This window comes from Artibeus jamaicensis, unplaced genomic scaffold (assembly GCF_021234435.1).
Source record: "Artibeus jamaicensis isolate MK-2021 breed Jamaican fruit bat unplaced genomic scaffold, CSHL_Jam_final contig_373, whole genome shotgun sequence".
NCBI classification, from domain to species: domain Eukaryota; kingdom Metazoa; phylum Chordata; class Mammalia; order Chiroptera; family Phyllostomidae; genus Artibeus; species Artibeus jamaicensis.
Genome location: NW_026521807.1, coordinates 1,853,895 through 1,876,479, shown reverse-complemented (window position 1 = coordinate 1,876,479; position 22,585 = coordinate 1,853,895). Strand labels below are relative to the sequence as shown.

At 44.7% G+C, this 22,585-nt stretch overlaps 1 protein-coding gene across 4 annotated transcripts in view; it reads right to left on the bottom strand.

Annotated features, from left to right (window-relative positions):
* The window catches only part of PDE8B (phosphodiesterase 8B), a 233,123-nt gene that overhangs the window by 175,261 nt on the left and 35,277 nt on the right, over positions 1 to 22,585 (bottom strand). The gene's annotated exons all lie outside the window — the stretch shown is intronic.

Below are 22,585 nucleotides of genomic sequence, written 5' to 3'. Positions count from 1 at the left end.
ATAGGGCAAAAGAAAGTTAGTATGGAATCACAGTGCTTTAGAATTAATAGGAGCTTTAAAGTTATTTCAAATTCCACATTTCACCCTGCTTTCCTCTTACCCTACCGCTCTTCGGATAACACTTAAATTCCTTACCCTGCCCCTCGTGCAGGGAAGCCACCCACCTTTCCTACCTTAGCTTTCAACCCACACGGTGCCCCTGCAGCCACGTGGCCACCATGTAGGGCAGGGCAGCTACAGATTCTATCTCAGGGGCTGTTACATGTTTAGTAAAATCTAAAAGAGCAGGAAGCAAATTTCAAAGATACTGCATGATTTGTGATTATCTTAATAAATTAAATGAATTACTTAAAACATCCTGATACTGGATAATTAATTTTGATTGGCTACTGGGCAATTCCACAAAAGCAGAATCACATTTTTTATGCTTTATATCAAACCCAGTGCCTGGCACACATAGGTACTCAATATGTGGTGACTGAATGAGCAATGTTAATGTGAGACACTGCCCAACCAGTGCTTCTCACTGGTCTACGTTCACTTACAAGCACATAAGTCAGAGCTAATAGCCGGAAGGTGCTCCTGCCAGTATTCTCCACCTGCTGCAGATATGGCCATTGCCATGGCTATCACCGTGTTAGCCAACTGTCTACAGCTCTCATTATGGACAAAGTCCTGTCCCTGGAAACTCGTCGCATGTTAAATTATTTAATCCTCCTAACAACACTGTGAGGTAGACAGTATTAATATTCTTGGTTGGACTTCCGCCAAGATGGAGACGTAGATGGAGGAACGACCTCGCCTCTGTGCACAACCAAATCTAAGAACAACTATTTTTAACAGCAGTCACAACCAAGCCACACGAAAAATCGACAATACGGAGTCCAAAGGACAACTAGATACTCAGCTGGACTGGTACGAGGAGCGAGGCCAGCAGCGGAGCAGGTTAGCAAGAAAAAATTCCCGGGGCAGTGCGCGGTGCACGCAGGCAACCGAGGGCGTTGATCCCGAGCGAGCTGGCTGCGGGAGCGCACAGGGAAGAGGCGCCGCGGTCGGTCGGGCGCATTTACGTGTGGAGAAGCCGGTGAGAAGGGAAGCCGGCGCAGGGCAGCAGGCTCGCACAATTCCGATCGGATAAACCCCAGGCATGCGGAGTTACTGGATGCGCTGGGCTAGTGGAGGGGACCGCCATTGCTCCCTCTCTGACCACGCCCCCACACACAGCGTCACAAACCAGTGACCTGGGTCTCCCCGTCCTGGTAAACAACTAAGGCTTCGCTCCGCTCACTTAACAGCACGAATAGACCAAAAATGGCTCTAGGACAACTCAGAGCCCCAGAACCGATAGACCTAAGTGATGAAGAAATAGCCAGTCTTTCAGATGCACAGTTCAAAACACTGGTTATCAGGATCCTTACAGAACTGGTGGATTTTAGTCACAAATTAGAGAAACATATGGAAGCTAAACTAATTGAAATGAATGGTGATACAAAGAATACCAATAGTAATGGAAAGAAAATTGGGACTCAAATCAAGGGAGTGGACCAGAAGGAAGAAAAAAATGATCAAACAGAAAGGAATGAAGAAATAAGAATTCAGAAAAATGAGGAGAAGCTTAGGAACCTCCAGGACATCTTTAAACGTTCCAACATTCGAATTATAGGGGTACCAGAAGGGGGAAAGGAACAGCCACCAGTGGAAAACTTATTTGAACAAATAATAAAGGAGAATTTCCCCAATCTGGCAAAGGAAATAGACTTCCAAGAAATCCAGGAAGCTCAGAGAGTCCCAAAGAAGTTGGACCCAAGAAGGAACACACCAAGGCACATCATAATTACATTAGCCAAGGTTAAAATGAAGGAGAGAATCCTAGAGGCAGCAAGAGCTAAGGGAACAGTCACCTACAAAGGAGTTCCCATCAGACTGTCAGCTGATTTCTCAAGAGACCTTACAGGCAAGAAGGGGCTGGAAAGAGGTATTCCAAGTCATGAAATCCAAAGACCTACAACCAAGATTGCTCTACCCAGCAAAACTTTCATTTAGAATGGAAGGGCAGATAAAGTGCTTCTCAGATAAGACCAAATTCAAGGAGTTCATCATCACCAAGCCCTTATTATATGAAATGTTAAAGGGACTTACCTAAGAAAAAGAAGATAAAAAAGATGAACAGTGAAAGGACAGCAAACTCACAGTTAGTAAGAACCACACCTAAAACAAAAGCAAACTAAGAGGACAGCTAGATCAGGAGCAGAACCATAGAAATGAAGATCTCATGGAAGGTTAGCAACAGGGGAGTGGGAGGAGGGGAAGGGGGGAGAAGGTACTGAAAATAAGTAGCATAGACAGTAGATAGAAAATAGATAGGGGGGAGGGTAAGAATAGCATGGGAAATACAGAATCTAAAGAATTTGAGACACGTGTTCATGAACTAAAGGGGGAAATGGTGGGGGAGGGGTATGCAGGGTGGAGGGGAATGGAGGGGGGAATAGAGCACATGTAATGGCATAATCAATAAAAAAAGTTTAAAAAAAAAGAATATAGCATATAACATAGAAAAAAAATATTCTTGGTTAACGAATGAGGAAATAGAGGCACAGAAAAGTTAAGAAAATTTGCTTGAGGGCATATAAGTGACAGAGCTGGGGTGGGACTGCAAAGTCCACGCTCTGAGCTACAACTGCTAAATGGCTTCCCTAGTTATCAGAACTGCCTGTAAGAACTTGTCATGTGGCTGACTGGTGCTACTACTGATGACAATTTAACTTGACCTAGAAAGAAAATACATCTTAGGAATGTTCAGCCAAAATGCACCTGCAGAATCATGCTATGTCTCCTGTGGCCTTTCATTTCCTCTCTGCACCTGTGAGCTCAAAAGAGCTCAGTCACCCACAAAACATGTCCTATTCTCTGAAGCTGTCAGGGAAGCCCAAGCCCAACAATGGCCTAGGCTGTAAAGTCAGTATAAGGTGATGATGAATTTTCCAAAGCTCTAAAGAGGCTGAGACCTTCCCCAACCCTAGCCCTGCTGTGGCCCCCAGAGAAGGAGCTGCCACTGGGCAGGCAAGGATGCAAAGGCACTCTCTCCCAAGGGAAAGAAGCAAGCTCTGCTCTGACTTGAGGGGAGCAAAGGTGATACAGAAAAAAGGAAGACAACCCCAAACTCAAGAGGACTTGCTCTTTGAGCTGCAAGGATAGACATTTCACACAGAAGTGTGGGACTCAGAAGTGTTCCTGAGCCAGGTCCCTCCTTCTCATTCAGCTGGCGGGCAGAAGGGCTCACCCCTCCCCCAAGTCATCAAAGAGTGAGAAAGAGAAGGGGAGTAACTGGGCCCCATCTACAGTGAGCAAGGATTTCTGAATCATAGGACCTTGTTTCAATGCCCAACTTTAAAAGAGAGAAACCTTGAACAAGTTCTTCAGCCACTCTATTAATCAGTAAAATGCAGATGATACTATCTACCTCACAGGCTGCTGTGAAGACAAAAATACCACAAGCCCGCATGAAGCCTGCCACAGAAGCAGGCAGACAATAAATATGAATTTCTCACCCCTCCCTTCCAGTCTGATGAGAAAAAGGCAGTCCATAGGTTCATATTTTCCCCCGTAGCCATTAGTCGCATTGTGTTGTTTGTGCTTATGCTGTTTTTCTTTTTTGAATAGAGGCAACCGAGAAAAGTAGTAACACAGCAGCTGTATAACCGGGACCCGCCAGCCACAGAAAGAACCTCTGCACGCATCTCCCTACACAAGGCCTGCACCAACATGCAATTGCTGTTTTTGTTTTCACAAATCTTCCTGTTTTCCAAGGAATGAAATCAAAGCCTGCAGACACTTTAGCCAAACGATTCCTTTCATGCTGGAACGCTTGCCAAAAATTTAATTCCTCTCATTTTCATCAGCAGAAGACGAAGTGCTTCTAGAGTGGCTTGCTTCGGGTGACCGAGAACACGAGGCCTTGACAGCTTCGTCTGGATGCCACTAATGCCTTCCCCAGTCCTCCTCATTCTGCCTAGTAATTGCTACGAACGTGGCGTATTGCCTCCCACACATTTCTGAGACATCCATTTCTCCAGAAAATGCTGTCAGGTAAATTAAGGGCAAAGACAAAACCTTCAGTTCTAAATTTCCCTAATTTCTCCTTGGGTTCACCACTTTACTTTGAGGAAGTTTTGTTTGTTTGTTCCCGTCAACAATGAAACTGTCCTGAGCCCTGCCCCTCGCAGCAGCCCCAAGGCCCGCGGGTCCAGTGACCGACTCAGTGGTCTGTAAACCAATCACAGGGACACAGCACACAGTTCAGTAACCTACCAAATGACCTATACATTTCTGTTTTTATATTATGACTGGTTGAAGAGGGGTGAAAAAGGTAATGGGGAAAGGAGGAATAAAATAGATAGCAATAAAAATACAGATTCTGCTCAGAATGACCTTGAATAAGTTACTTAACTCTAACCCTTTTTCTTTTCCTGTAAAATAAGGATAATAGTACACCTCCCTCGGGGGCTGCTCTGGAGGCCCAGTGAAATGATGCCCAGAGAAGGCAGGCACACGGACAGCCGCCCCAGGAAAAGAAGGTTCAAGAGGAAAGAGAAACGAGGCAGGCACTGGAGGCTCCCAAAATGTCACCTCACTCCCTCCTCTGAACTCTAAGTTCCAGAAGGACTGTGCCTTGTCTTCTTTATGATCAGAGATCATGGATGTTCGGTAAATATTAACATCTGTGGATAATGAGGAGTAAGAGGAGGCTCTCACATGCCTCCTGAAAGAATCTAATATTTCGCATTTAAAGTCATTGAAAAGTTACAAAGCATTGATGGATACGGTTTGGTTTCAAGATTTTTTAAAAAATATTTTATTTATTCATTTTTAGAGAGAGGGGAAGAGAAGGAGAAAGAGTGGGAGAGAAACATCAATGTGTGGTTGCCTCTCATGCATCCCCTACTGGGGACCTGGCCTGCAACCCAGGCATGTGCCCTGACTGGGAATGGAACCGGCAACCATTTGCTTCACAGGCCTGTGCTCAATATACTGAGCTACACCAGCCAGGGCTTCAAGATATTTTTTCATTTTATTTTAATGTTCCAAAAAAATTTCATTTAAGATCCTATTCATTCTTTAAACTTGTGTTAGTTTGTACAACATCTTGCTAATTTGGAGAGTCAGAGAATATCCTATTGAAACCAACGGAGAGTAGTTATAATACCACAAAGCCTCTATGAGAATGTTCTAGTTCATTACTACTGGACCTGTGTTAAACATAACACAAGAGTAGCTGCAGAGCTTGAGAGATGAGACTATTCCACATAGGCTTTCCTGCTGCAGTTAATATTTTCCCCTTGCCTGTGCTTACTGTGCCCTCACTGGACTCTGTGGCCTATGTCTCTGTGATTATTTTGTATTAAACTTTCAACTAGGGTCTTGCCTCTTCTGCCTTTAGCTCCCCAGCCCTGCACTCTGGTCACCAAGGTCCTGAGCTGACCCAAGTATAGGTGACAAGAATGAAATGAGAGGAATTAGCTTAGTAGTTAAGAGGATGCCTCTGGAACCAGTCGGCCTAGGTTTGAATTCATACACTTACTAGTTGGGCAAGTCACTTAACCTCTCTGTGTTTCAGGGTCTAGGTTAGTAGAGATAGGTACTCAGCTAGCATCTATCTCATGGAGTCGGTGAGAGATTTAAATAAATTGATGCATATGTAAATAAAGCCCTGAGAACAGTACTTAGGATAAAGGAAGCACTATATACATGTTGGTAGAGACTGTACTACTAGGAGTAGCACCTCAAAGCCTCAGCTCTCTATTCAACATGGCTGAGACCTACTCACACCCGTCTGGCTTCGGGTAAGAAGCTCATTTCTACAGCATCTTCACTGAAAGCTGACCTACGGCAGCCCCAGCACCTGTGTGGTTTCCTAGGCCCAGCTGTCTGATGCTTCCTCCCGGACCTGCCCCCATCCCTGTATCTGACACCACGCGTCTGCCCAATTTAGAGTGCCCCAGCACTGTGACCCTGACATGAGCCCAACAGGAGCCGGGGGCCCTGTTGCTCGGGTTGTTTGCAGTCTTCCTGTCTAGGGCTGGAGCCTCATTCTGTGGCCCTCGCCTAGAGCTGGGGTCCTACTACATCACCAGTTGGCTGCCACCAATATAGCCAATCCTGGTCTAGATAACTTGAACACTGCCTGAAATCTCACCAGTCTGCAGTGTCTCTGGGTCCTCTACAGCCTTCCAGCCTGGATCCTACCCTTCACTGGTGTCCAGTCTGACTCCCCAGCATCTGTCCTGTCTCAGTGATGCAAGTAGCTGAGAGCGTTCCTCAGCCCTCTTCCACGTCCTGCTTCCTGCTCTTAGCACACACCAAACACTAACCATTTAACCGGGGAAAAGATGGTGCGGCAGAGGTGGTGGGAATGGAGCATGTTGCAGCCACTTTGGAAAAGAACTCTGCCGTGTCTTAAACTTTAAATATACACTTACCACACCATCTTGACTCCATTTTTACACATCTACTCTAGAGAAATAATGAAAACATATGACCACACAAAAAGCTGCAAGCCTATGCTCATAGCAGCATGATTTATAATAGCAAAAAAGACTGGAAATAACTCACATGTCCATAACTGATGAATGAATGAATGAAATATGGCATATCCTAACAGTGGAGTAGTACTCGGTGATGAAAAGGAACAACCTACTAACACCGCTGCAACATGGATAGACCTTGAAAATGCTATGTGAACCCTGGCTGGCCTGGCTCAGTGGATTGAGTCCCAGACTGCGAAGCAAAGACAGTGCTATGTGACGTGAAAGGAGCCAGACAGGAAAGACTACGTATGGCACGATTCCATTAATGTGGACTTTCTAACAAAGGCCATTTTCTGGGTCTGGGCGGGGACAGTGTGGGACAGGTACTAGGGATCTTTTAAGGATGAGAAAAAATGTTCTAAAACTGGATTGGGGTGACGTTTGCAAAACTGTATAAACTTACTAAAATTCATGAAACTCTACACATAAAATGGATAATTTTATCCATAGCATGTAAATCATACCTAAACAAAGATATTTTCAACAACAACAAAAATGCAATAACTCCTAAAGGGTTGAAAATTGACCTGAAATATACATGATCTATTTTTGACAGTCCATTGTAGATGTCTCTACCCAATGTATCACGTGTTTATTCCATGGCAGTACCGTAGCAGGCATCTTCTGAGAAGCTCTCAACACATCCCCAACCCCCCCACCAAAATGTTAGGCTCAAGCTGTTGAGTCATAATTACAAAATTTACTATGAACTTCTCTTACCAGCTTCACTACAAATCTTGATTAAAGGGGACCACTTTTTAAAAATAAAATAAACATGTCATAATTAGCAACAAAAAGTACAATTAATTCCTTGAAATTTCTTAAAATGTTAAACCTAATGAGGAAAAAAAATACTTGACTGATATTTTAATAGAAAACTTACAACAGAAGAGGTTGCTGTCTTACCTGAACTCTTACTAGTAAAATCCAACCATGATAAACTGCATCTCCAAACCATGCTTATTATTTTACCAATTAGAAATGTATCCAGCTCTTTTTAATAGTTTACGAATGGCTCTGGATCCCCTGCTGTGTGGTTTGTTTTGGTCTAACATCCTGTACAACTAGCATTTTCTGAAACACACTTTAAAGCATGCTGATGTAGGTGAAATATTTTCACTAATATCTGTTATCTTCTCCTTAAACACCTTTGCTAATGATATCTGACCACCTTTCTTTTCTCTAATTGTTTGTATAATTAAAGGGTCTGCCCCATTGTTTTCTCTCCTTTACTGGATAATTTTAGTGTGGAAAATGACAGTCAATCTTTCTGAAATATAACATACTTACAATGAAAATAGCCTAATCTCTTATCCCTGTGTCACTTAAGAACTTGCCACATGTCTTTGGTGACAGACACAGGCTCGCCCAGCTGCAGATCCACTGGGAAGACCCGAGATGAGGTTAGACGTGCTTCTGTTCAGAACCCTCGTTCCCGGAGAAACCCGGGCTTCTCTCCAGAACGCTCTTCTTCTTGGGTGGCTTTAAACGCAGCTCTGTTTATCGCTGCTACTGGGTCACGATCCCCTGGGAACACAAGGTTGTGTAATGGGTCCTCGAGCCCAGGAGCACGACGGCAGCACTTGGACGTCAGTCTGCCCAAGTGTGTCCAAGTTCAAGTGTTCTGCGTCCTTCCTCAGTACTTTTTCTGTGATCCTTCCATTTCAGTGACAGCACAGAAATCGAAATGAATCCATTCAACTGAGAAATTTTCAGAAGGGCAATTTAAATTTTAACTAAAATTCATGTAGGAAGAAAACAAGCATAACCCACAACATAACCTAGTGTACTTCTGCCCGTCAATAGTAAAATAATCCTATGCCAACATCCTCTCCAACATTCGGTGGCTAGATATTAATATATTTCCTGTAAAAGAGTCAAGGTAAAACATTACACCCACACTAACGAATTATTCAAAACTACATGAATTTCAATTAACTAAGAAAACAATTATTTAGTACCCATTTTATGCAAAAGACCAGTGAGTGTGTAAAAGGGAATAAAAATATATAGAGTTCTTATCTCCAAGAGCTTCCTCACTTGCATTTCTACAAAATAAAAATACTTTGCCTTACAAATGCAGATTTCCAAATATGGAGCAAGAACATATTTAAGAAGCCTTTTGAATAATACGTAGTCACAACTAAGCAGCATTTTGATTAGTGTGTTTACAAAACTTCCTAAGGAGTGACCAGATTGTTATTCCTTTCAGTAAACATGCACTGATTGTTTTTTCCATAGAAAAGTGATGAATTAGAGGGACGTGTAAGTAAGATAGTTGCAAACAGAAGCTGCAGTCAACAGAGGAGGCAGCAGCCACCTGAGAGAGGTCTTCTTCCAGGGACTGGCTGTGCAGCCCCTCCGGAGGGGCAGCTCGGGAGCGGAATGTCCAGAAGACAGACAGGGAGGGACAGTGCCCTCACTGCGACTGCGGCAGGGATACACTGTTGCTCCTCTTTGATGAGGACTGAGAGTAGCCACGATTCCAGGCAAATATTCCAGGCAAATATTTATGCAATCACTTTCGTTACCAGAAGTATTATTGTTTAAAGTACATTGCTCTTGAATCTGAAGAAAGAACTTTAATTGATGTTGACTATGAATTGAAATACTGAGAGAAGTGGGGTTAAATGCCAGATGTTTCAACAGATTAAGAGGAATCCGAGGTGGTCAATAGGCATAATTTTTCTTATGACACAAAAACAGCCATAGTGAGAATAATCGCTAATATTTATTGAGCAGCAGGTGAAGAGCGTTACCTACACGACCTCATCGAATCACACAGCAACTGTGTCATAAAAGCAAATGGCTATTATCTCTCTCACCCATGAAGAAATGGAGGTTGGAGAGGTTCTGTAGCTTGACCCAGGTCACACAGTTACTAAGTGACAAGGACAAGACTGGAGTCCAAGTGTGTCTGGTGGCCAAGCCCAGCCCCCAACCACCATCCCTGACTCTCCCATGGGATAATTTGTTTTGTGCTTTTCTTCCAGCAAAGTTCACATTAGCCAGTGGATGATTTCTCCGGGGAAATGGCAAAGCTGCATTGATTTGCTAAAGAAACCGCAAGCATCTGACCAAACTGAACTTCGAATTTTATATTTAAAGGCTCCAAAGTTATGATTGAAAAGGCAGAGCTGCTGGTGCTGCTGAAATGGTGGGTGCCCAGGACCTAGCCTAGAAGTGCTTGGACCTCTTCTGCCGTCTGTCCACACTCACGCCCCTGGTGACCCTGTCCAGGTTCACTGCTCTAAGTATCGACCATGTACTGATGCCTCTCAAATTTATGTCTACGGCCAGGACCACCTCTCTCACCACCACGCTATCCGAGCCACTGACATCTCCGTCCTCCCTGGATTATCCCAATAAGCTCCTGGCCTACCTGTTTCAGACTACTCTCAATGTAACCGGCAGAAAAGTCCTAGAAAAGTAAATCCCTCCTCTGCTCAGAACCCTCTAGTGACTCCCATCTGTTTCCAAACAAATGCCTTTGAAGAGGCCTCACAACAAACTACATCAGACGCACGACGTACCCACCCCACCTCTCCACCCCCATTTCACTCCCTTCCCTGTCACTCATTCCACTCCTAAACCACAGGCCTGCTTGTGGTTCTCGAAATGCCAAGCATGGACCACGCTCAGCGTCTCCCTCTGTCTGGGACACTTTCCCTCCAGGTATTTGTCTGGCTTGCTCCCTCTTTCAAGTCTTACCAAAAAAAGTCACCTTCCAGGAAGATTCTCTTGGGCAATGTATCATAGCAGTTAAGAGCCCAGATTCCACAGTCAACCCACCTGGGTTCTAATCCTGACTTGGCCTCTTCCTGGGGCTGTGAATTTGAGTTAATTAATCTCTCTGGGCTTCAGTTTCCTCATCTTTAAAAGGAGGATAATAATAGGACCACACTAATCAGATTGTTGTGATGAGTCAATGAATTAACATAAATTGCTTCAAATGGTGGCTGGCGCATGGGGAGGGCTGCCATAGTAATTAAATCTAAGACGGTATACATTATAAGACACACCATTGTTCTATCTACTGCTTAAATACATAGTGTCAATTAGAGTCGTAAATGACCCCAGGCCTCCGTGGAGTTTATCTGTGGGAAGAAGGCAGTCGCACTTACGCTGCGGCCAGGAGGGCTAAGGCTGGCCCTGCAGACGGGGGCGCTGCCAGGGAGGGGAGGTCTTTCCCAGAGTGTGATGACCGTAAGTGCCAGGCACTCCACTGGGCCCTTTGCGTGCGTACTCTCGTTTAATCCTCACTACCTCCAGAGGAGATAGGCATTACTCTTATCCCATTAAACAGAGGAGAAAACAGCCTAAGCAATAGTCAGCTAGCAAGAGGGGGAGCTGGAATTCCAGAGCGAAAGCTCTCAATCACTTATTCTCACAGATGACATACATCCTGGGAGGGTCTTAGCCTCGTCTGGACTTGAGGGGTCTAGGGATCTTGGGGAAGACTCCAGAGGCCGGAGGACACGGGTGAAACTGTGGTGGAAAGGCAGGGGCAGGAAAGGCCTGGCTGAGTCTCTGGTAGAGGGGCAAGAGCTGCCAGCACGTAGCAGCAAACCAGAGGGTCTAGTTTCTGAGTGGCCATTCTGTTTGTTCTCTTTTGCCATTCCTGAGTCTTCGATGAAGTCTTCTTGAACAGGACAGTCTTGTCTCATCTCTGCACTGGGGAGCACAGACAGAGCTCAGGTGTCTGGGTTGGCCAGACTCCTAAAGCGGGGAGGAGGGCTCCACTCCACCCTGAGACCTGCATGCAGATAGAAGCAGGGGGATCAACGCAGACTATTAAATGCTGTGGCGTGGAGTCAAGAGCTACCTCGTTTTTCTAGCACTGAGTTCTGGGGGCTATTTTACCAAGGGAGATGCCATGCCCTACAAAAGGTCAACCCTGGAAGGTCATGCCGGAGCGCCGGGTATGTGTATCACATTGTAATTAAGAGCTGCAGCCAGGACTCTGGAACCGGGAAACAACCAGTGCTGTAAGAAGCATGCCACGACGATCCCTCTGCAAGGGATCTCAATACACTGCCAGATGGCATCCTCCTGGCTGCAGCCACTCTGGACAAGGCCTCGGGCTCTGGCTTAGCACCTGCCTTCAACTCCTTAAGGTACTTCCTTGCTCCTGACAATTCTTTTGTACATAATAGGTGTTCCAGAAGTACACGACACAAAGTAGCTGTTTGGCACATATATGCTAAATGAATGAAGAAAAGAATACAAATCTGGGCCTTAAGTGTTACTCAGTGACGTTCTGATTAAATTGGCTTGTTTTCCATTATATGTCTTAGAACTCATGCCAAGAGCCAAATTTTTTCCCCTCACATGCAAAAAAAACTCAAACACGTTAAACTTGGAAATATTAATAAAAGATATTTCGAAAGGGTCCAAAACAAATGAGCAGATTCAATTCAGTGAAACAAGTCTACTTCACATACGCACAGAGCTGGGGAGAGGGAAGGAAGCCCCATGATCTAAGCCTCCTTGGAGGCACCGAACCACTAAATGCAAATGCGGCATGAAATCTGCCAGTTCTGTTCTCCTCTCCTGACTAAGTACTTTCATCTGAAATTGTCATTTGAAAATGTATCCTGATAAGCTAGTGATCAAGATGTAAGCAGCATCCACCACATCTGCAGTGCTAGGTTTTGTCCTCAATGCACACAAGAGAAGGAGCCCTTCTCCTTAAAGGCCCGTAGTAACTGCCACGGGAAGTCAGGGCAGACCCTGCTCCAGGATCTGAGCCCACGGATGGGGGTGCATCTGGGTGCTTCGCAGAGAGAGCAAGCCGAGGGCACCATTTCAATAGGACAGCCCATTGTGAAAGGGAGGGTCATCACTGTCACCCACACACAGCCTGCTCTCAGGGTGGAGGTGCTGGGGGGTGGAAGGGAGGCCTAAAGCCCACGGACCAATCAGAAATCGAATCCCCAGTAGCCCTGCAAGACTTGCAATGGCTGGGGGTGTGCTGCCTTCCACTTCCCACCAGCTCAGGAGTTGGGGTCGGTCGTCAAACCCCACAGCAATAAGCCACGGAGTGAAGCCATGGTTTTCTTATTCCAAAGACAGGAAGGAAAACAAACTGATTAGTTTTCCTCAGGGCACATCGCCAACCCCTGACCAACATGAATTACATCGCCAGTGAAATCTCCAATTCAAAAGATGCACTACATACAGCTGTATTCCCTGTAAAGTTATTGTTTTTTAATTACCTTTTTAAAATTATGTTTTATCTGTTAACCCTGGATTATTGTTAAAAGATAAATTAGTCAGACAAGGCAACGATGCACTTGGTTTCCATGACAACACTGCACAAAAAAGTTCAACCTGCTGCATCATCACAAAGCACTTTGAAAATCATTTCCGAGCAATCCCATGGGCACCCAGAGACACAGACCTTCATCCACCCTTCACTCAGGCACCAGACAATGATACACGTGGTGACAGAGAATGGACAGGTCACTCCATTACCACAAAATCTCAAGTCAGCACAGTTCACCACTGTAAGGAGTGAAACAATTCTCCAGTCCTGGCCATATGGGGACACACACCGCTGTCCAGGTGTCTCTGACACCCTGCTTCTTCCTCTCAGCTAAGGCCACAGAAACCCAAAACCAATTTCCACTCTGATTTGATGTGAAGACAATGCACCACCGCAGAATAATTCACAAATATCTACACACAAATCTGAGAAAGAGGAATGTGGCAATCCCAAAGACTGCTCCGCAGTGTGGCTCTCGGTCCCAGGTTTCTCGAAGTACAATAAGGTGCACCAATGTATTGGGGAAATATTTAAAAAAGGGCACAAAGTTTAAGAGATTTCACAAAGAAGTTTGCCATCTAAAAGATAAGAAGCTTTTACATAAGTAAATGTGAAACAGAGTGGAATTTTTTTAATGAGAAATGGACATTTTTCTATACTTGTAATATTTCTCAAAGTTCGCCAAAATAACACCTTCTAAAATTAACAAAAAGTAGAACACGTTCACTGCAAAATAGTAGGTTATTGTGCAAATGGGTCTCCACTTGCAAAGCGCCACCGCTGCCCACTGCCTGCCCTGCCCAGTGCCTGGAGACTCACCTCTGTGTGCAGTACCCACGCCTCCCTTCTCAGCTGGTCTCAGGTTGGGTGCCCCCACAGGGCGGCACTGGCTGGGCAGTGGGGAGCAAGGGGGGAGAGGTGGGGTCATCCCTTCCCCACTCCGACCTGCGTCAGTGCCCTGGTCCGGCGATCACTAGTGCCTTCATAATTACAGCTCCTGCCAGGGACCCCACAGCCAACAGTGCCCTTCCCACCCCCAGCCCTTTCAGACCAAGGACGGTCAGGGCTTCACACAGTGGCCCGTGAGGGCACCTCCCTGCCCCCTGTCTTCTGTAATCTCTGCTCACACTTCAGTCAGGAGACTCTCTATTTAAGTCTATTCCTCAGAAACATCTGGGGTGAACTGTCTTCCCAGGGACCCGCACTAATGCAGCTTGACAACTGCAATAAATTTGGAATTAACATGTAGCAAAACCCTTTAGCACACAGCTCCTTTTTAACATCATCACCATCACTACCACTTCTACCTTCTCTATCATACAAAAGAATCCAGAAAAGGAGGTGATTTGAAATTCCCTCCCTGTAAAGCCTAAACTCTACTCAGGCCACTGTAATCAGAGAAGAACAGCTTAAGGAGAAACAGAATGTTTCCTTGGGAACTTTATGTCCATCTAGACAGCCATGCTATTCCATCTAAATAAGCAGCAGAAAGAACTGGAAGAGTAGGAAAGGCAGTTTTTCACAGACCTTCCCCAAGTCCTTTTGGGCTGGGCTGTCACAGCTTGGCCTGTGTTGTTTGTTGTACTGCCAGTATCTACACCATCGGCTGCATCTGCATTCATACGAGCTTGCAGAAAATGCGTTCCAAAACAGCTACACATGGGTTTTCATGAGCCACCATCTGGGAATTATCTTTACCATCATTCCCCCTCAATTAGCAAAACAAATACCCAAAACCAACACATACTGTGTGACTCATTGTGCCCAAACCAGAAATCCAGCCCCACATTTAATTTCAGTGGTTTCAATGATTTCATATTCATGTTAAGCTCCTGAACCAAATCTAAAACTTACTTCCCAACCTGTAAAGATGGTGACTTCTCAGTTATTGAGTTAAATCGCATATGCTCAGGAGCACCTCCTGTGGCAGCAAAAGAAAGGGCTGCTTAAGAATCCTTGAAACTCCAAGTCTCTTGCCTTTCCTCAAGATCATGCCCATTACTTCTTTTAGACCTGTAACTCTTCTTTAATGCACAGGCCGGGCCCATTACGGCATGATTCAAGAGCTCTGGGATAGGGCTGCAAACGGGATTCTGGTATACAAGGCTGTATGGGTGTACACATGAAAGCAAAGCCCAGTGTGGGAGTTATGCTTATACTCTGCCTTCCTGAGCTAAAAGGCTGCAAATATAAGTAACAATCTTGAGGAACATTAATATGGTTATAGTGGGGTATCCCACAAATCTAGCAGAGAACTGAGATGCAAACTCATGCCAGATTTCACCTAGGCATCTAATTTAATTCTTAAAAACAACTCTGAATTTTCCATTAGGAAAACATAAATCAAAACCACAATAAGGCCCTGGCTGGTGTAGCTCAGGGGATTGAGCCTGGGCCTGTGAACCAAAGGATTGCAGTTCAATTCCCAGTCAGGGCACATGCCTGGGTTGCAGACCAACTCCCAGCAGGGGACGCACAAAAGGCAACCATACATTGATATTTCTCTCCCTCTCTCCTTCCCTTCCCTTCTAAAGATAAATAAATAAAATTTAAAAAAACACAATAAGACCCCCACCTCACATACACTTGAATGGCTGTAATAAAATAGACAGATAATAACAAGTGCTGGTGAGGATGTGGAGAAAGAGACCCTCATGCATGCTAGTGGAACTGAAAAACGGTACCGCTGCATTGGGACACACTGTGGTGGATCCTGAAGAAGTTAAACATCCAGTTACCACGCCACCCAGCCATTCTACTCCACCCAGGCACGCACCCTAAAGAAATAAAAGCATCTGTCCACACAAAAGCTCATACAAAAATGTTCAGAGCGGCACTATTCATATTAGCCAAAAAGATGGAATGGCCCAAATGCCCACCAGTGGATAAACGGAGTAGTGCTCACACACTAGGACACTGTTGGGCAGTAAGAGGGATACAGCGCTGCTTCACGCTGCAGCATGGATGAACCATGAAAACGTTATGCTAAGGGAAAGAAAGCACACACAAACGGCCACATGCTATTTGAATCCATTTCTATGAAAAGTTCAAAATAAGCAAATCTAGAGAGACAGAAAGTAGCTTCGTAGTTGCCAAGGGATGGGAAAAGGGGGATTTGAGACTGAATGCCAATAGGTGCAGAGTTTCTCTGGGGGTTGATGGAAATATTCTAGAAGTAGACAATAGTGGAGTTGTACAACATAATAAATATACTAAAAATCACTGAATTCTATGCTTTAAAAATGGCAGTTTATGTTATGTGAATTATATCCCAATTAAATAAAGACCCAGCAACAGGACCCCCCACAGCCAGTGTCCCACAGCCTTGCTGACACTTGCTCAGATTAGAATAGGACTGGGCAGGGGCTCCCCACCTGTGGTCTGAGCTCAATAAAATTGTCATGCTAACTTTCATTAAAATCTTGGCAAGGAAATGAATTCTGTATGTGATTCTATCTCCTATCACTGAGACATGTGGTTTGACTAGAAAGTAAATTGACACAGTGACATTGATTAAATTGGAAACATAAACATTGTGAAGAATATCTGAATGAAGCTCTCCTGCAGCCAGTCACTGAAGTTACAAACCTGCACACATGCATACAGACGTCTTCCTTCCACTTCCTGTCCCTCTTCCTCTTTCCTTTCCCCAGGTCCCCAACAAGGAAGTGCTGTCAAAACTCAGCCAAAACTAGGCGTCATTCCAGACTGTTCCAATTCCCACATGTGCCTCGACCGAACATCAAATAACTCCCCTATTTAAAAAATAAAAATGTATTCCCTCCTCTCTATTGCCTCATAAAACAAGAGAGAACCAGACATCATATGCCTCCTGGTGGAGGTACACAACACTACCTATAAGGTAGTCTTGCCAAAATAAATAGGCCTGAATCCAACCAACATACCTTTGGATCTAACTACCACTATACAGGAAATACAGGGCCAGAAAAAAAAACGTGGTAAATGGTACCACAGGAATGTAATCAGCGAGATCCAGACTGTGAGAAATTGTGCTGGACAAGTAACCCAGTTTCTTTCTCTTTTTTAATCCTTACCCAAGGACACTTCTTCATTGCTTTAATGAGGCGGGGTGAGTAGAAGAAAGAGGAGGAGAAGGAGGAGAAGAAGAGGAGGTAGAGGAGGGGGGTGGGGAAAAAGAGAAGAGAAAGGAGGGGAGGCCAGGGGAGGGGAGGAGAAGAGAAGGAAAGATTGATTGGTTGCCTACAACCTGGGTATGTGCCCTGACTGGGAATCAAACCCATGACCCTTTGGTTGTGGGACAATGCTCCAACCAATTGAGCCATACTGGCCAGGGCTAACCCAGTTTCTTCACAAACAAACTGTGAGAGAAAAAGAGAGAAAGGAAAACCAATAGATTAAAAGATACTTAAGAAACATATCAACCAGTTACAACAGGTGGACCTTGTTCCAAAGATACTTCATATATCAAACATTTTTAAACAAAGACATTTACGAGCTATTTAGGGAAATTTGAACATTGTCTTGGTAGTTGATGATATAGTATTAAATTACTTTAATACTTAGGAACACTGATAGTATTGTTTTTAAAACACAGTCCTTATTTCTTATAGTTACATGCTGAAATAATGTAATGTTTTAGATTTGCTCTAAAACAATCCCACACCAGGGAGGACAGTGTCACAGAGAAAAGAAGAGCCTTAATTTCATAACTGTGAGGCTGGGTGGTACATACAGGATGTTTATTACACTATTGTCTTTGCATCTGAACTTTTCCATAATAAAAAACATTACAGGATGAACCTGCAAAAATTGGCTTGCATATTATCAATAGTAGACAGTGCTTTTTGAGAGTTATGTTCAAAGCTAACAATGTCACATATATTAATTATAACATCACCACAACAGCTCTGAGATAGGTACTTTTCCTAACCCTCTTAGACAGAGGAAGGGGTTGAATATTAAAGACGTTAACAAAGCTAAGAGATTATAACCTTGTTCTCTCTAACCTCAGCCCCCGAGTGTTCGGTGAGAGAAACAGAAACTGCTCTGCACACATTAAGTAGAGATGGGTCAATGTAGAGAACTGTTTACAAGGTGTTGAAAGGTATGAAAGAGCAAAAAGAGGATGGGGGTGAGCTGGAGAAACTAAGTAGACAGGAGGGTAACATCCGGAGATGAGAAACTCTGAACCCCCTGGGCTGGCACCCACAAGCCCACACTCATCAGCACAGGGGCTGCATCATCACAGTTAAACTTGAAGCACTGCCACTTAGCAGAAGCCACTGCTCTTGTCTCATCCTTCCTCCCACATCCCAGTTTCCCACTTGCAGAATCTAAGAGGAGACCAGCAGGCCAAGGAAATCTAAAAGATGCCGTTTGTAGACTTCTAGCCGCACATAATACAAAGGAGAATACGGAAAAGCAAGCATGGAGCTGGGAACCAAGAGACAAGGCACCAGCACAACCACTTTCCTGCACATCTTGTCAGTTTCAGTGTCAGGTTATAATTGCTCAATCTATGAATCTTCTGGGAAGCTTCACTTTCTTCCTCCCTTCCCCCATTAGAATAGCGGCTATATGACCATTCAGCACTGAAATGTGCTAGTCCACATCGTGATGCCCAGAAAGCGTAAAATACATGCCAGACTTCAGAGTCTTAGTTTCACACACACACACACACACACACACACGCACATGAGGACCTGCAAGGTTTACAGGGACTGCACATTTGTTATACTTGCACCAACCCTTCTGATGGTACATCTTCTCCACCTTTTGGAGGGGGGTCCTGCAGATTCTCCAAGGTCACAAAGCTTGCGTAAGGCAGCTCTGACTCTAGCCCTAGCCAATGGGCATCTTTCCATCATAGCAGGTGGCCTTTTTGCAGCCACAAAATTATAGGGAAAGAACTACTGTGAGGTTTGGAAGGACTAGTGATGGGGACAAGACATTGTGGACACCACTCGTTCACAGACTTGTCCGCAGTCAGAGCCAACCCAACTGCCCGTAACAACCACCAGAAACGGCACAGCAGACATCGAGATGTGCCCCACCTCCAGGAGGTCAACAAGTCCTCATCTACAAAAAAAAAACAAAAACTGTTTTAGAATAAGGACATGATTTAATCAGCTTAGCAGGAACTATTTCTTCAAGAAAAATGCCTCAACCTAAATAAGCTCCCGCCAGCCCAAAATTGGCAAATTGAGCACCACAAAAATAACCACTACAGTGAGTTGATGTGTCTCAAGAATACTTGTGACCCATAATGATTCTAAGCAAGCAACCAGAGAAACAAGTAAACAGGAATCACTGTCACCTCAGGAGAATGCCAGGGAATCATCTCATTTTGAGCACTGGAAATTAGAGGAAAAATTCATGCATTTAACCTGCCTTTCCTACATAAACTGTGTCCCAGGGAAACCAACTACTTGGTGAGAGGAAGTTTTTCTTTTTAGGGACATTCCACCTAATGAGTGAAGGAGAAATGATGGAACAAGAGTAGTCCCATTTCACACTCCTAATGATGAATATAAGCACAATTGATTGTTAATACTGGTGAGCGCATCAAGCAAAGAGAAAACCACAGACTGTATGTTTCCTAATGTGAGAACACAGTATCATCTACGATATATTCTTGCCCCACTCCCACCCCCGAAAATCTAGCAAAATCTGAGCAAACCCCTAATCTACGTGTTTTTAGCAAATGCATAAAGCAGGGAAACATGTTAGACACACCCCAAAAATGTACAAAGTAAAAGGCAAACTAGGGTAAGAGCTACAGAACAAATGGCCCAGGGTCCTCACCAAACTGACTGCAAGTGAAAGGAGACACACACTATTTGTCACCGTCCCTTCCCCCCAATTACATGTTGACTCCTACCCCCCAATGTGATGACACTGGGAGGGGAGGCCTTTGGGAGGTAATTCGGTCACAAGTGTGGAGCCCTTAACAAAATGGACAAGTGAGGACACAGTGAAAAGACTGAAGGAGAAATCAGGTCCTAACCAGACACCAGGTCTGCTAGCTCCTTGGTCTCGGACCTCCCAGCCCCCAGAACTGTGAGAAGTCTATTTCCGGTCTTCGTAAGTCACCCAGTCTATGGCATCTCTGTCACAGCAGCCCAAACTGACTAAGATGGTAGTTAGTACATTTTTTGATGTACAGTGGATTTACAATTTAAAAACAGACAACTACTAAGAGTTAAAAGACGCACACTGAGATATCTGTCAAGCCACTTGAGCTCCCTGCACCCCAGCCCTCTGCTCCCTGCACCCCTGAGCCCTTGCCCGCTCAGAGCACCAACGATCACTTAGGATGATTACCCCCCGAGGGAGCTGCACCGGTTCTCCCTCCTCTGCTCCACTGCCCTCCAGTTGGCCTGCTTCTCCCAAAGGACGCATGAACAAAAGAAATACTAGCTCTAATTTAACTTTATGTTTCTCTCAAAGAAATACTGTTTCAACACTGTAAATATATTCTAGCTATATAATCAGCTACACACTTTTGGGGGCTCACCTGGAAACCCAAATGTCACATAGAGCGTGGTTTCTTGTGAAAATCCTCTCCCGATACCAACTAGAGGCCTGACAAAGCATATTGTTGTCACATCACCCGAATGGAAAAGTGAGGGCTGCCTTTTACATTATTCGAAAGCAGTTTCTGATTTTTTCTTAACTCAAAATTTACATCTTTGACACACAGAAGAGGTTCTAGGCTTTTACCCTACCTCCTTCACCCTTCTAGAAAACCTCAACACAGGGGAGGGGAGAAAGTATCTGCAACACACATCTCTGTCACTTCTATTAGAAGCAAGAATTGTGGACCACACCGCCCTGGCTCACCAGCTCCTACAAAAGGATAAAGGTTCCATGATCAGCAACCTGAGGCGCCAGAAAACTTCAGAGGTACATGCTGAGATTTGGAAAACTCACAGTAGTTTCCACATGTGATTGAGTAGAACAGAGAGGCTGACCACAGGGACAGGAAAGCCTGTGTAGGGAGGGGGTGTTCCATGGGATAGGGGTCCCAGAATCGGCTTTGCAGACAGCCCTACAGATTTCAAAGGAAGAAGACAGAAAGCCTCATGCAAACTTGTCTGCCAAAGTCTCTTGTCCTGGCACTGCTTCCCGCAACGTCTCCATGTGGACATGATGCACTCTGGGAAAGTAATGTTCATCAGTGCTGGCCCGCCCCTGACAAAGCTAGGTTTTGCTCTCATCTCTGTTTGGCCATCACTTCATTGGATATCGCTCTCTCGGGGGAATTCTGGAGGGGAGAGAGGGTAGCCAGAGTTTCTACTAGACTATGGGGAAAAGAAGAAACTTTTACTTCCAGCCAAGGCTCAGCTCAAAACACTATTGAGTTTTCTGAAACAACAACTGGTGAGATGGCCTTTGCTTTACTTACAGTTGCTCAGTTTCTGAGCCAAGACTGTCAGTTTCTTAAGCTCAAGGTGAAGATGAGTCTCATTCTCACCTGCCTCAAACATCGCTCAAGGATGAGGTTGGGGCCATAAGTTTCTTGCCCTCTCAAACTGGTGCTTTCCTCTCAGTGTGGCCATTGCTCTTGCTTGAAACTCTCTCAGCAGAAGCCTGGAGTGGACAAAAGCCCCACCTACCCCGCCCCGAATGCATCATTTACCTTCCAGGTCAGAAGTTTTGATGTTATTTGTGCTTCTGATGTCAGAAAACAGCACACGTTTTCTTTCATACATGTTACCCTGTGCAACAACTTGCTAGAAACTCTCTCATGCATCTTCCTGTAGAAATTCTCAAAACTCAGGGTCTTCTCTCAGTTGTGTGACTGAATCCCTGTAGTTAATCATTACAACTTCCTCTCTGAGAGAGAAAAGGGCTCTTATATTCACAGTTATCATTCTCTTACCATAGACTTCATCTGACAGCACCTGAAATGCAGTGATACAGAAACAACTGAGTTTGTGCAAAATGGTTTTAAGCCCAATTGTAGATCAAGGCTTCGGGTCAGAGATTTACACCAAAGAAGAATTCCACAGGGAGCCACCGCCAGTTACCACCAAGGCCCTAACCTCCAAAGCTCTGTGCAGGCCCAGCTGTCATGGAAGTGAAACTCCATCCTGGGCCTTCGACTGGCGACGTCTTTAGAAATAAAGCTGATGCAGACCGAACCTCTGTCTGCCACAGCAGTTTTCAAAGTGCCGGAATAATGCACGTGTCTCCATAAACCTAGTCAGTCACCTACATTGGCCAAATCTATCCGCTTGCAAGTTGGACACATTTCCCAGTAAAAAATAATTACATGTTTCAAAAACATCTACATCTAAGTAACCAACATCTCATTTTAATTACCCAAACAGAAAATGATGGCAACCACAAGATTATTAGCAGCTAATATTTGCATAATATTTACAATGTACTAAGTTCTACGTTCACTGAAAATAATGATATGTTTTGGCAAAGCCTTAATTTTATATGTATTTTACATTCTCCACTCATCCCAAAACAACACTCCAGTTCAAGCTAATGGAAGGGTGACAGTGGACATGGAAGACGAAAACCTCACCCCCACGCCTCCTGACTGCCCCGGCCCCCACCTGTCTGCTCTGCATAACTCTGCAGCCCCAGCGCCAGCCTCGGGCCTGCAAGCCTGTGTGAGCGGCAGTGAAGCTCAGTGGATGAGGCCCTTGAAGTTGGATTCATGAAAACCTGTATTCAAATTTCAGTCCTCACCTCCAGCAATTCACTCTACTTCTTGCAGCCTCATTTTATCATT